A 15,692-nucleotide genomic window follows, 5' to 3' on the forward strand; every position below is an offset into this window, starting at 1 on the left:
TTCCTCCATTTAGCTAGATGCTCATTATGTTGAAGTTCAATAGATTACTTAGGGCATAGGAAAAACTAACATGGCTACCATTAGGGAGTTAATAGAATGTGTGAAAAATTAATAACATTGTGACAGTATGGTGATTGTGCACTAATCTCGCTGCATGTTCTAATTACATAGTCAGCATATATATGTAACAACCAAACCAAAAGCAGTGGGACATGCATTTGAAGGAATTACCCTGCAGCAGAAGCATTCATAAATTTGAGCTTAATTATAAGTAACATGTGTTAGTCTACTAGTGGCTCTTCTGGCTATTGTGTCGCTTTGCTTCTGGTGCTAGATGCTGGGCAGATAGATAGGATTTGTTTTCCAATATGTTTTTCTTCCCCTATATCAAGGCTCTGCCAACTTGCTTTGTAAAAGACCAGACAGTAAATATTTTAGTCTTTGTAAGCCATACTGTCTATGTTACGACTATTCAGCTCAGCCTTTTTAACATAAAAGTAGACATAGACAATACATAAACAAATGAATAACACTATGTTTCACTACAACTTTATTTACAAAATCAAAAGATTGACTTTGGCCCAGTGGCTATCATGTATAGACTGCTTCCCTAGATTTGAAAGCAGTCTTTTCCCAGTTTTTGTCCTGTTGGAATAAAATGATTAAAGAAGGTGTGTTTGGGGAAAATACACCCATTAGCAACTCCTCACAAGTCTCAAAGCCAGGCTGCATCTCTCTTGTTCCATTCTGTAACCCACATATCTGGTATGATGTTCAGTACGTAAGGCTCATTTAAGGATATTTTCCCAAAAAAATGATAAATTTTCTCTTCCTACTCTGTACAAACACAATTTCCTGCCTCTTCTTGGCAAGCATTGTGGTCAAGGGCAAATCTGAGACATATGTGCTACTTCTCTGTGGAGAGGTAACAGACACCAGTATTGACAGCAAGAACATTCTTTATGAAACAGACCAGATTCTAAACATGACACATTCAAATGCTGTGCTCATGTCTTTTCTGAAGTTGACATTTTTCAAATATGTGTTCTTTGTAGATAAAATATGTAGCACCTCACAATTGTTCTGAATAGTATTATTTGATATTAATTGTATGTTGCCATTTGGCTGCTTCTGTTGAGAGGGACTAAATGATGTCAATTGTAATCTCATTAACACTAAAGAATGGGGCTGTGACTTCCTCCAAATTTTATTTCTTAGCCTTTGTTTCCTTAAATTACTACTATCATTATTAGTACATTAGAGGACATGCAAAAAAATGCATTTCTGGTACATGTAGCCATCATAAATGAAGTTGCAAACCATTGGTTTTGTTGTCACATACAGCTATCAGTGGGCTAAAAGTCCTAAAAGATTGCAATAGATTTAAATTCCAGCATTTTATTCATGGAACATACTAACACTTTCCATGTGGGGCAAGATGAAAAGTCCTTATTTTCTTCATTGTAATCCAAATTAAAGCAAAGTTTAATTAAAGTTTCATTAAAGAAAAAAATTTTACAGTCCTGGGAAGCATCTTTTCCTTTGAGCCAAATATGTTTTAGAATGACATGCTTTCATCTTAAGTTTTTAATGTTTTGCTAAGGGAAGAAAGGGAATAGATACACCATTAATGAGGTGTGATGTGGCTCAGCCAAGAGTATAAAGCACCAGGTGTTCCATCAGCTCTCATCTTGGCTGAATGTACTGTGGTGCAACACCTATAAGCTTTCCTGACTGACAGTCTCTTAACATGTTGCCACCTGAGTGACTTCTAATAGGGTGCTATCCCTCTAATCAGGCTTCCCACTATTCCCATCACTTCAGCTATTGTTCTTTCACATAAACCTTTTTGATGTCACATCTCTTCCCATCTTCTTCTCTTTAGTGCCTTCACTTCACTATCTGCCCACAACTCCCTCCTTCATCTTCTGCAAACATACCCTAGTGTTATTCTCCTTTGAAACATTATATAACTCTTCTCACTTTCAGTATTCTATACCTGCATTAATTTGTTTTCCAATTTGGTCTCTACCATCACCACTTCCAAGTGAATTTAAGCCTTTTTGATTTTAATATTTAGTTTATATGAAGGGGGACACTGTAATAAATGAATATAAATAAAATTTACATTTTCAGCTCAGGTTCCCCGGGAAACCAATTCTGGGATAAAAACATGCATGCAGTGAGATTATTGGAGAGTGCCCAAGGGAATAGCATTTATGAGAGCATAAAAGAGTCAGACTGAGCAGAAAGAAAAGTCAAATTGCAAAACAATTCCGGATGAGACTTTAGAAGATCCATAGAGAGTTTGGGCTCTGTGGTGACCCTTTAAAGGTGACCCTTGTTTAACCAGCCATTGAATGCAGAGGGAGGGCATTCCTTTGCATAAGGGTGTTACCTTTGAGGAAGAGCAGTCCCTGGCATTCTCCCTCTTACTGAACCATATGAACAATATTGTTCATAGTGAACAATATGAACTGCAGGATCTGTGCCCTCATTACATTTTGACCAATATAAATTATAACTAGTGTCTTGCAGATCTAACAACAACAAAAATAAGGGATGGTACCTTTGAAGAAGCTATGGGTCTAGCCAGCATGCGTTAGAAAGGACTAGATTCTGAGAGTAGTTGTAGAAGGAGAGCATATTAGAAGATTAGATGGGGAGAGAGTTTACAGGGACACATCTCTTGAGATACCCAGGTTTTAAATATCCTGGGAAAGAACCCAGGAGACTGGTGGACAAATGACTAAGTTTGTTCCTAAAAACATGGGGAAATGCTTGTCAACAAGGAGTGCCATTGAAGTGCCAGAATTGTTTTGACAGATTGTAGAGAAAGGAATAGTAAGATAAGATTCTGGAAGGTGGAATATATCTATATCTATATCATACTAGAGCAAATATAATATGCAAAGCAGGAAGATCCACTAGGTGATTATGTTCCACAAGGAATGCACTTGCGAGAAGAGCACAAACATTAATAAAAAGTAGAGTGATGACTCTTCCATTAGCCAGAGAGTCATGATTTTCTTCTATTAGCTAAGACAGATGGTAGGAAAAGCCATTACAGAACAGATAGGAACCTGAAAGAATAAGGGGCAGGGGCAGGGCTTTTTCATGCTGGAATACAGGTAGATACAATTATCAAAATGAGTTACATGATTGGGATGACAGCCAAAGGAATCTGACCTGTGGAGAATTGTGAAGATGCAATAGAGTATCCCTAGAAGCAAAATACACATTTAGCTAGCGTGGGTACTACTCAGCTTGAGCCATCAGAAGAAATCAAAGAGGAATGTCCAGGAGTCTTAGGACTCTTGCCCTACTAAAGATTCATAATCCCTTGTCCAATCACTGAATTGAACTGGTTTTCAGACTAGGGATCTGAGAAAGGACATTGCAGCCATAAAGCAAGTACATGCTGTGTCAATCCTTTCTTAAAGAGACCTATGTTCATTTACTAGAGTGACTGTATACTGAGGAAAGGAAAATACCTGAACATTCATGGGAGTGTTGGATTTGAGGTATTAATGCTAACTTGGATCCTAAGAGGCAAAATGTCATCATGGCATCTCTTTTGGAGTAGACGCATTTGGGGGCCAAGTAATAAAAGGTGTTGGTTAGTGTTTTGACCATTGAATTGGCTGATCCACCCAATGGTCAATTCACTGTCCTTTGAATATTCAGTTGAGACTAATATGCTATAATTGGCTTACCACTACATTGAGCCCTTGGTTTCTCTTTCCTAACTTTGGGGAAGTCCCAGAAGAAGCTTCTGGAACAGTATCCTCCTTTTTCCCTGAAAATAGTAAGTCAAAAACAATATCATATCTCAGAGTGCAGAAGTGGGTGAAAATAGTCCTACCCTTACAAATCTAAAGCAGTGCTCTCTGATAAGACTTTCTGCAATGTAGGAAATCATTACTAAGTGTTAGAAATATGGCTAGTGTGACTGAGGAAATTAATTTGTAATTTTATTTAAATTTAAATCTAAGTAGCTGCATGTACCTAGCAGCTACCTTATTGGCCAGTATCTACCTGAAGGATATAGGGTGGAGGTTCTGTCCTGTTTCTATTAATGTACTGCAAAAAATATATTGGATCGGGCCTCCCTGGTGGCACAGTGGGTTGAGCACAGTGCTGTGAAGCTGTCTGCAGCCTCGTGTAGCACTGGTTTGATTCCCGGCCAGCCAGGGAGAAACCCACATGGCTTGGCAGGCAGACCTCTTCTGCCTCTTCTGGTGCTCCCCTCAGTGGTACTTTCGGTCCATCTGCCTGTTCTGCTCCTGGCTTTGTCTTTAGTGAATCCTCTCACCCTCCCGCACCTATGGCCTATACCCCAGCTCTTGTATAAATAAATAAAATCTTTAAAAAAAAATTGGATCATGAAAGATGATGTCAATTGCTACAAAATCAACTAAGTAGTATCCTTAATTGCAACTGCTGTTCCAAACATATTTTTCTAGAGTCATTTAACATGGCCTCAGGTCCAAGGCTATTAATTTGGTGAATACTCGTATCCATCCCAATCAGAAAGTAGACTTACAATTTGCATTCACATGGAAGAGGTAACAATATACAATTATAGATATGCCCCAGTGCTATGTTAATTCTCCTGCCCTCTGCCTTAACATAATCCAAAGAGATAGGGACCATCTGGTCATACTGCAGAACACATTGATCTACTATATCCATAATATGCTAATCTAGCCAGATAAGCTATACGTGGCTAGCAGGCCAAAAGCCTTAGTGTTTGAATTAAATTCTATAAAGCTCCACAAGCCTAGGACATTCGTAAAAATTCATGGTCTCAGTGGCCAGGCGCATGCTGAGACATTGCCTCCAAAGCAAGATAAAATTATTGCAGTATTTACTTCCTACTAAAAGAAAGAAAATGCAGTATTTGGTGGAAAATTTTGCATTCTGAGGAAGGAAGAACATTCCTGGCAGTACCTTTATTGTCCTTATAATGGCTGACCTGAAAGGCTACCAGCTTTGAGTGACCATCCCATTGTCACACCAAGCAAGAAAATTTTCTGCAGCAGGCTCAGGCTATGCTGCATACAACTCTGCTTCTTGACGCATATTCTTTGGGCAGACATGTTTATTAGAAGTATCAGTAATGGAAAAAGATACCATGTGGAACTTGTAACAAACCCCAATAGCAAAATCATAAAGTGTATCACTACACTAGTTAATTGGATGTTATAATTCTGGAACAAGATGTTATAATTCTGGAACAGATCACACCATCTACATTAAAGCATGATATGGCTTTTGAGAAACAACTTCTAGTCTATTGTTGAGCTCTGGTAGAAATGGAGTGGCTGACAATAGGACAGCAAGTGACCATGAATCTCCCATTATGACCTGGAATCTGTCAGAACTATAAGCCAGCAGCTATCCATGATAAGATGGCAATAATACACTAGGTCTGAAAATGAGCAGGTCCAGAAGATGAGAACAATCTGTATGAACCAACTCATAGTTGTCCCTTCACTACTGTAATTTTCTCCTCGGACAGAAATTGAGTAATGTAATTGTTCAAACACTTCCTTTACTATAGTTTTATGCCATTTTTTTCTGTCACAGCGTTCAAGATAATGTCTAGGCTGAATAGTATAGTCTGCAGATCATTACTTGACCTAGATTCAGATTGATTTTGCAGTCTCATCTTTAGGCCCTGCTTAAGCCTTCCTATTGCTCCAGCCTATTGTAACTACCACCAGCAGTATAGCCTAACACCCCCTGCCCCCCACCAATTAGTTATTTAGAAAGAGTCCTGTACAATTTTATGGGGAGAAAGTGTTGTTTTTTTTTTTTTTTAAAGATTTATTTATTTATTTATACAAGGACTGGGTACATTCAGAAGCGCGGGAGGGTGAGGGAATTCACCAGAGCCAGAGCGGTGAACAGACAGGCAGACTGATGAAGTACACTGCTGAGGGGAGCAGCAGGCGTGGCAGGAGAGGTCTGTGCGCCATGTGGGACCCTCGCCCTGCAGCCGGGGATCAAACCGGTGCTACAGAGGCTGCGGGCAGCTTTGCAGCCCAGCACTCAACCGCTGCGCCACCAGGGGAGGCCCGGGAGAAAGTGTTTTTAACCAAAACGGTTTGGAAAAATATTGTATCCTCTCAAAGATTCATAATGCAGAAAAGCACTTGAGAGAGTTTTGAAGGATCGAACAAATTTTCTAAATGAAGAAGCTGTCAGGGACATTCTAAACAGGGTCAGCAGCATGAAGAAAGGTATAAGGTGATGAAAGAGTATTTAGTATATGGAGACTATGAAAACATTCAATATGACAACAATAAGGGAACAGGAACATGGGGAAACCATGAATGGCTACCAGTAAAGAAAATTGGCTAGATTTTGACTGATTTTCTATGTTAACTTAGGAGGTTGTGTTTATTCTAAAGGCAGTAAAAACAAAGAGATAAAGAGTTTTGTTATTACAGCTGTTGTTTTGGAATCTACTTGGTAGCAGTGTGGTAGGCCTGGAGTGGGAGAGAAAAGGGGCTGAGAGCTAGTTAATTAGATGTTGTAATAATTCAAGTGAAAGATAATAATGAGGCTTCATAAAAAATAAACATAATTTCAATTTAAGTGACATCTTTCAGGCCACCTTTAACTCATTCTCTCTTCTAACTTCTCACTAAGATACAGAAGGCAGAGAAAAAGACTAGGCAAAACCAAAACTAATACTGATAACACTGTATTTCCTGAATGTTGAAGGTAATTTCACTAACCATGCACCTATTGGAGTTAGCTAAATAAAGCAATCATTTGCTTACCCATCTCTTGCATCATACTACAGAGCAACCCATCTGCCTGCAGAAACAATGGAGCAGTGTTTTAGCTTGTTGATCTTTTAAACATCTTGTCCCCCCAGGTCAACCCTGGAAAATCAGAATCTCTCTCTTTTCAAATGTTTTTTGTTTGTTTGTTTGTTTGTTTTGTCTTTAGTGTATTGATGCTTCTTGATTCCCCAACTTATTTCTTAATGTTTCTAAATCAATTGGGAGTCTGTCAGACTATTAAGGGCCCAAAGTAAAGAGAGTGAATGCTATGGTAGAAGATAGTACACTAACCTTTCAGGTCCTCATATGTAAAGCACTATAGCAGAGGTAAAGAGTCCATTTATAATGTATGATAATGATTATCATTTTGCATATTCCGAATATTAGTGAGCTAGCAAATAGCAATATTAGATAGAATCACAGCTAAATCTAGCAGAGTTGAACCATCTGCCAAATGCTGGGGGAAAATTACATGTTTCATCATACCATTGAACTATAAAATAGAAAAGAGCATTTCACTAGCACCCTAATTGGGTGGTTAATATATAGCAAAGACAACACTCAGAAGACACGTTCAAGAATGTACCAAAAATGTAACTATTTTTTTATGATTCTGGTACTTATTTTTAGTGTTGGACCCCATTTTGGGTACAATGTAAGAAAATTTTATCTGGTTACTCCATTAGAGGATGGCTAAATGACATCCTCCAGGTACCTCTATCCTTCTCTCTGCCAATAAAATGGGTCAGAGACTTCTGGAGCCTACTAAGAAGGGGATCCAATTGTCACCAAATCTCCCCCTTTCCTTTTTATTCTTCCCAGCATCCTCTTTCTAAAAATGTTTATTTTTTGTTCTTTGATTCCTTCATAACAGACTAAATTTTCATTCTTATGTTATTTAAAAATACACTAGATTACCACAATTGTGATATCTAGATCATTTTATTAAATGAGCAAAACTAGGGCCTCCCTGGTGGTGCAGGGGGTTGAGCACTGCACTGTGAAGCTGTCCACAGCCTCTGCAGTGCGAGTTCGATCCCGGCGGGCCGGTGAGAATCCCACATGACCTGGCAGATCTCTCCTGTCTAGCCCGCTGCTCCCTCAGCAGTATATTTCAGTCAGTCTGCCTGTTCTGTTCCCCACTCTGTCTGGTGAATCCTCTCACCCTCCTGCACATCTGGTCTGTACCCTGGATCTTATATAAATAAAATAAAATTAAAAAAAAAAAACTTAAAAAAAATGAGCAAAACTAATCTAGTACATTGGAAAAAGGAAGGAAAAAAGGGAAGGCAGGAAGAAGAAAACAAGGACCAGAAAATTTTAGATGAAAAATAAATCTGATGTATATTTTTTCATTTGAATTAGAGAAGTTAACCAATGTTTCCACTCTTTTTTCATATCTAGGAAGTATTAATGTTGGATTTGAAATTAGATCCTCCTTAAACATCTTAAAAGCACAAAGCCTATTCTCTTAAAGATGTCATACTGAATCCTAGTTGAAGTAAGATTGGGTGTTTCAGCTATAGACCCTGTTTAGCAGTTAGAATTTCGGATAGGGTTAAGAAAAAGAATTTACCATAAACTGCTTATGTATTTAGCTAAAGCCAAAGATACTACATTTTTAAAAGCCATTTTGGGCAAAGATCTCTCATAAAAATACACAAATGATAATACTAATTTTACATAAAGTTAAATTAAAAGAAACACACAAAATAGTTTCAAATGCTGCCAAATCAGGGCATCAAAATTCACACCTCATAATGAAGATATAAGAGTTATAGAATTCTATAAATAGCCAAGTTTCTAAATATATAACATAAAATTGGAGTAACATGAAGTATTTATCTACCAATTCGTCATCAGTGGAATGAATGATAATTCAGAAGTCTATTGACAGGAAGGGTCATATAGTTCACCAGCTTTCCCTGAGCAGTATATAAAAAATATAAGTTCCTGTAACCTACACCTTTCAAAAAGATGCTCTCCAATCAGGACTGCAAAGGGACCCCATGATCAGATGCTCATTGGTGGTCTGTGTTACTTGACTCTAACAAAAAAAGTCACTTTATCCTCATTTGTCTCCTTTTTTCCTGAGAGTCCCTGTCAAACAATCTAAAAACTTCATTGAGCCTTTGAAACCTGCTACATTATTGTTTTTGTTGCTTTTTTAAATAAATATTTACAAGAGTACCAAATTTAATGTGAGCTTTGCTTTCCTTATATCTCTCCACCTCGTATCAAGGCACTGTGGGCAGAGCCCTGCACTTGCAATATGTCACCACTGAAGAATCTGCCATAAAGAATGTAATAATGGAAAAAGAGCAACTTGGCCTCGGTCAGTTCTCAATGGGCTATTACTATCCAGGCTGTCCAGGTATAATAGTTCAGTGAGAAATTATTATCTCCACTTCTGGAATATTTTTCATAAAAATGAAGACTGGTAATTTAGAATTCCAACACTCGTTGTTTTGGATATTGCATAAGTTTTACTATCCAGTTTTTTAGGAATATCCGTTAGCCAACACAGCTTTTTTGTTATTAAATATTTTACTTCATACTTTATTACATGCTGTAAGAATAGATATTATGGGCCTCCCTAGAGGTGCAAGTGGTTAAGCACTGCACTATGAGGCCATCTGCAGCCTCTGCAGCACGAGTTCGATCCCCGGCCGGCCATGGAGCAACCAATATGGTGCAGCAGACCTCTCCTGACTCGCCTGCTGCTCCCCTCAGCAGTGTATTTCAGTCAATCTGCCTAATCTACAACCCATTCTGTCTCTGGCGAATCCTCTTACCCTCCCGCATCTCTGGCCTGTACCCAGCTCTTGCATGCATAAGTAAATTAAAATTAAAAAAAAAATAGATATGCTGTATTTAAATGTTTAGTGATTTTACAATCGTATTATTTTTAAGATTTATTTATTTATAGCAGAGCTGGGGGACAGACCAGAAGCGCGGGAGAGTGAGAGGATTCGCCAGAGACAGAGCGGCAAGCAGAACAGGCAGATTGACCGAAAGCACTGCTGAGGGGAGCAGTGGGCGTGACAGGAGAGATCTGCCTCACCATGTGGGCATCTCCATGGCCAGCCGGGAATCGAACCCGCGCTGAAGAGGCTGCGGACAGCTTCACAGCACTGCGCCACCCGGGAGACCCCACAATCGTATTTTATAATGTGAATTAAATCTTCCCTGCTAATGTCTTCTTAAGCCTTGCCTTCATTGGTAGATATCCTTGGAAGTTTTTTTAGGTGACATATCTTACCCATTATGTGATACTTTGAGATCCCAACCCATAGAGTCTATATAAATATCATTATCTGTTTATTCCTAATCTTTATTTCTTGGATTGGTAGTGACTCCATTTGCAAGCCCAGAATTTAAATTTTAAAAGTAGTATTTGATTAATCCACAAGGTAAGATTAAATGTTTGTGCTTTATCTGCATTCAGCCTGTGTAAAACATCTTTGGTATCTCTTGTTTTTGTTATACTCAAAAATCCCTTAATACTTTGTATTTTTAGCAACTTTCATACTAACCATAGTTTCTGTCTAAAATGACCTTGTGAAACCCTTTGTTAGATAGGCATTCTGTGACTAAGATTCCATTATCCGATGGAGGAGTCGGTTGATGGCTGAAGCTTGAAGCAGACGCAGCTGCTTTTTACAGCTGTGGGTCACAGCAAGCTACATCAGACCAAATGTTCATTTTGTAGACAGACACTGCTGAAATCTTTCCGTGATAGAAGTACCATTGACTTTGAACAAAATGTATCCAAGTGCCTCTTCAATGAACATGCTAGGGAGGTGAACAAAAACCCTGCACCTGACATTTTTATACTTGTAGAGAGTAGAGTTGTAGCTAAAAGTTTAAATTGGAAGGTTAAATCTTCTGCACTAATGTAGTGGTCACATCAGACAGGATTACAGTCTTTCTTTCCAGCAGCTTCAGGGTACTCAATATCTGTATATAAAAGAAGGAAATGTTATTGCTGCATAGGTTCAAAAAAGCTTGTTTGAAGGTCTCCAAACCAAAGAGTGTTTCTTCAAACAATACAGCATTTGTCTCTTCCACATACACAAATTCCAAAGGTTTTATTTTCTTTTAATGGCCAATTTAATAGACATGTGCTTGAAAAGCTACCTGTAAAGGGCAATTTTACTTATGAATTTCAGTTTTACCAACTCTTTCTAATAAGTGTAAAGTTAGAGATGCAGTCTAAAAGCACACTCTTGGGCCTCCCCGGTGGCGCAGCGGTTGAGCGCTGGGTTGCGAAGCTGCCCGCGGCCTCTGTGGCGCCGGTTCGATCCCCGGCTGCTCCCCGGCCACCGGAGGAGGGTCCCACATGGCGCGCAGACCTCTCCTGCCGCCCGCTGCTCCCCTCAGCAGTGTACTTCGGTCCTTCTGCCTGCTCTGCTCCCCGCTCTGGCTCTGGTGAATTCTCTCACCCTCCCGCGCTTCTGACTGTACCCAGTGCATGTATAAACAAACAAACAAACAAACCAGCAAACAAATAAATAAAGCATGCCTCTATAAAAAAAAAAAAATAAATAAATAAATAAATAAATAAAAATACATTTGTTAAAAAAATAAATAAATAAAATAAAAAATAAAAGCACAGTCTTCCAGAATTGTGAGGTTACAAGTAAAGGGGCAGACAGATTAAAAAAAAAAAACATAAATAGGGCAATAGTATATTTTTACCTCTCTTTGATTATTTAACTTGTTGTGCCTCCCACCTGTCTTAGGCATCACAGCATCCCCTTCATTGTTCTTATAATACCATCCCTATTAAATAGAGGGCAAAATGTGAACTGAGAAATCTTCGAAACAGTTTTGGAATGGGTGGAGGACCTTATATTTTCCCACAGGGAAATGTCAGAGGTAACAAGCATCTTTCCACACATCTCTTTCTGTTTTTATGGCGCACCTTTTGTTGTAGTTTCATGCTTTTACCTATATACCTGTGATTCTCGAGTCAATATCTTATCTGTGGTGGCGTCAATAACTGATACTCCACAGTCTCAATTTCAGCTATCTACTTCCTCATATACACCTTCCATCTTTCCAGATTTTATTCTCTCTTTCAAGTACACCCCCCTCCAACAATCCTTGTACTTTAACAGTCCCAAGTACCTGTGATCTCATAATCTTTTAAGTATTCTATATCCATCTCATATTTATAAGTCAACTTAAAATCTGTGATTTGTTGTTTTAACTACTTCCTTAAAAACATCTACAATACTGTTGTCTGTGTTTTGTTTTATCATAATCTCTTCTAAAACATCAACCCTAAATAAAAAACTATACCTGTACACCTGAGCATGACTGCTTAAATTCATGGTCATTAACTCAAAAGTTGATCCTTCATAATACCCAACAACCTTACAATGTACCCTTTGTCCATTCACTCATCCACTCTCCTAAACAAATAATTGGCATAGTTTCCTCTCACCTCAACTAACTCTTCTTTTCTTATTCACAGTTGAAGATCTCATTTCCTGATTCACGGAGGAAATTGAAGCAGTTCAAAACAAATTTTCATACATTCTTTTTTTTTTTTAAAGATTTATTTATATAAGCACTGGGTACAGTCAGAAGCATGGGAGGATGAGAGATTCACCAGAGCCAGAGCGGGGAGCAGAACAGGCAGAAGGACCGAAGTACACTGCTGAGGGGAGCAGCGGGCCGCAGGAGAGATCTGCGCACCATGTGGGACCCTCGTCCAGCAGCCAGGGATCGAACTGGCACTTCAGAGGCTGCGGGCAGCTTCGCAGCCCAGCGCTCAACTGCTGCGCCACCAGGGGAGGCCCCAAATTTTCATACATTCTATTCCCACACTCATCACTTTCCTGCCAGAATCTGCACCTAACAGATTCTGCCTTTCCTCATACCATAGTAAACTGACTAGCCTTGCTGTTATCTAATGCCAGATACTAAATTGCGTTCACATGCATTCTACCTCCTCTTCCCTCCTCCTCTGTCACCATCGTGTCTATCAACATATAAAAGAAAACATCACTTTTCTAATCTTTAAAACCCTTTTCTGATCAATCTTGAGCAAATATAGGTTACTTGAAGGTTGGAGGCCCCCCCATGCCACCTGCTATTCCATTTCTTTTTATCTTTATAAAAATTTTAAAAAGCCCTTTGTAAATGGTTCTCCATGCTATCTCTCCAATTCTCTTATTTTCTTCCTATCTCTTAAATAGTCTTATCTGGTTTTAACCACACCTGCTGAATAGATATGTCTTGCCAAGCTCATTCTTTGACCTCAGGTTGATGAAGTCAGCCTTCCCTCTACCTGACCAAAAGTAGCATCTGACAAAGTGTATCACTTCCTTCTTTGATAAACTTTCTGACTCTCAGGAAACCTAGGCTCTTGGATTGCCTTCCCCTCCACTAATCCCTTCTTGGTATCATTTTAAACTTTTCTTATCACACAAATATGCTATGCCTGCCCAATCCCAACTCAGTAAATTTCTGTTATTCTGTCTTTCTGTTGCTCAGGACAAAAAGCTTACAGTCATTGTTGACTCTTATCTTTCTTTACTCCTTTAGTGTATTTTTTTTTTAAATCAAATCATGTTCATTTTAACTTCAAAATATATCATTAGTCTATCTCTTCATTGGTCTGAGCCTGATCATTTCTTTGCTGAATTTGAAATTTCTTGCCTGAGTTTCACAATAGCTTCCTAACTAATTCCCATGTTTCTCCCCTGAGCTACATAGTGTCTTTTCCCAACACAGTAGTCAGTCTGTCTTTTATAATGAAAGTCAGTCATTCTCATCAAAATCTCCCAAATTTAGTAGAACAAAAACCCTTACAATAGTCTGCAAGAGGGCCTCCCCGGTGGCACAACAGGTTGAGTGCAGCGCTGTGAAACTGTCTGCAGCCTTTGCAGCACTGGTTCAATTCCCGGCCAGCCAGGGAGAGTCCCACATGGTGCGGCAGACATCTCCTGTCATGCCCACTGCTCCCCTCAGCAGTGTATTTCAGTCAGTCTGCTTGTTCTGCTCCCCACTCTGTCTCTGGTGAATCCTCTCGCCCTCCCGCATCTCTGGCCTGTACCCCAGCTCTTGTATAAAAATAAATAAATCTGAAAAAAAAAAAATAGTCTGCAAGACCCTCCAGGACCTGTATCTATTTCTTTTCTGATACCATCTCCTAGTTTTTGCCCTTTATTCCACTTTTACTGTAGCTGTAACAGGGTGGTCCCCAGGAAAAGGGGAGGTTCCAAGTTCTCTGCCCCTCCCAAAGGAGGGTAGAGCTGAGCAGGGAGGAGAAGAAGCTGGAGAGGAGACTGAAGAAGGAAGGAAACAGGGTGGAGAGCCAGAAGGAGACCTGGAGAAGGCACATGGAAAAGAGAGACATGTGAAGAAATTGCACTTGCTTCTTGGTCCTGGACTGGTTAAAACAGATGTGGATGAGAGACCCATGGGAAGGTTAACAATGGCAGCTTTCATCTTCATTTTGCTCTTTTCCTCCCAGACTTGTCTGGCTGTTTTTGACCCTTTTCCATGGGTACCCGCTAAAAGGTGCTTTAGACTTGTGGCAGGCTTTTGGGCCTTGCTTTGGACCAATCCTGATTGGCTGGACTTTTACCACAAGGGGATGGGTGCTAGATTTGGGAACTATATTCTTCCCCTTTTCTGTATTGCACACTAATTACATTAAAGTTCCTTTCCATTAAAGGTCTTTATATGTTTTGTCTTGATGCGGCAGATGGCAGAACGTATTTAGAGTGGGCTGGTTTGGGGGTTCTAGGGTGCCCTTCTCCATACCCTGTAACATAGTCACTATGGTGTCCTTATTACTCTTTCTTCACTGTTCAGATATATTTTTTTTTTAAATAATAAATTTTATTTTTATATTCCCCCATACAATTGCAAACTCCCCATTCTGACCCCAATCCTTCCCCTCCCGCCCCCCACCCCCCAAAAAGTGTCTCTGGTTCATAGTTTTTTGTTGATTTTGATTTTCACTTTCTTATATTCATTTTCCTGGTCCCTTATTTAAGTTTTCTAGATTCCTGCTATGAGTGAGACCATCCGGTATTTTTCTTTTTCATTTTGGCTTATTTCGCTGAGCATGATCCCTTCCAGCGCCATCCATGTTGCTGCAAATTGCATGTGTTTATCTTTTTTGAATGCTGAGTAATATTCCATGGTATATATGTACCACATCTTCTTGATCCAGTCATCTATTTTTGGGCATTTGGGTTGTTTCCAAAGCTTAGCTATTGTAAACAGTGCTGGTATAAACATAGGGGTGCAGGTGCTCTTTGGAATTGATGTTTCTGTGTCCTTTGGGTAAATACCTAGGAGTGGAATTGCTGGATCATATGGAAGCTCTATGTTTAGTAGGTCCAGAAATCTCCACACAGCTCTCCATAGTGGTTGGACCAGTTTACACTCCCACCAACAGTGCAGAAGAGTTCCTTTTTCTCCACACCCTCGCCAACATTTGTTGTTGCTAGTTTTTTTAATATGTGCCATTCTCACTGGTGTGAGATGGTATCTCATGGTAGTTTTGATTTGCATTTCCCTGATTACAAGTGATGTTGAACATTTTTTCATATGTCTGTTGGCCATTTGCATTTCCTCTTCAGAGAAGTTTCTTTTTAGCTCTTCTGCCCATTTTTTGACTGGATTATTTTCTTTGTTGTTGCTGAGTCTCATCAGCTCTTTACAGATTTTTGTGATCAGTCCTTTATCATTAGTGTTGGGTGCAAAAATGTTCTCCCAGTTGGTGGGGTTTCTCTTTGTTTTTGTTATTGTCTCTTTTGCTGTGCAGAAGCTCTTTAATTTGATGTAGTCCCAGCTGTTTATCTTTGCCTTCACTATCACTGCTTTGGGTGATGTGTCTGTAAAGATGTCTTTGATGTGCAAATC

Source organism: Talpa occidentalis, unplaced genomic scaffold (assembly GCF_014898055.3).
Source record: "Talpa occidentalis isolate TD23 unplaced genomic scaffold, MPIMG_talOcc4v2.1 talOcc4.13, whole genome shotgun sequence".
Lineage (NCBI taxonomy): Eukaryota > Metazoa > Chordata > Mammalia > Eulipotyphla > Talpidae > Talpa > Talpa occidentalis.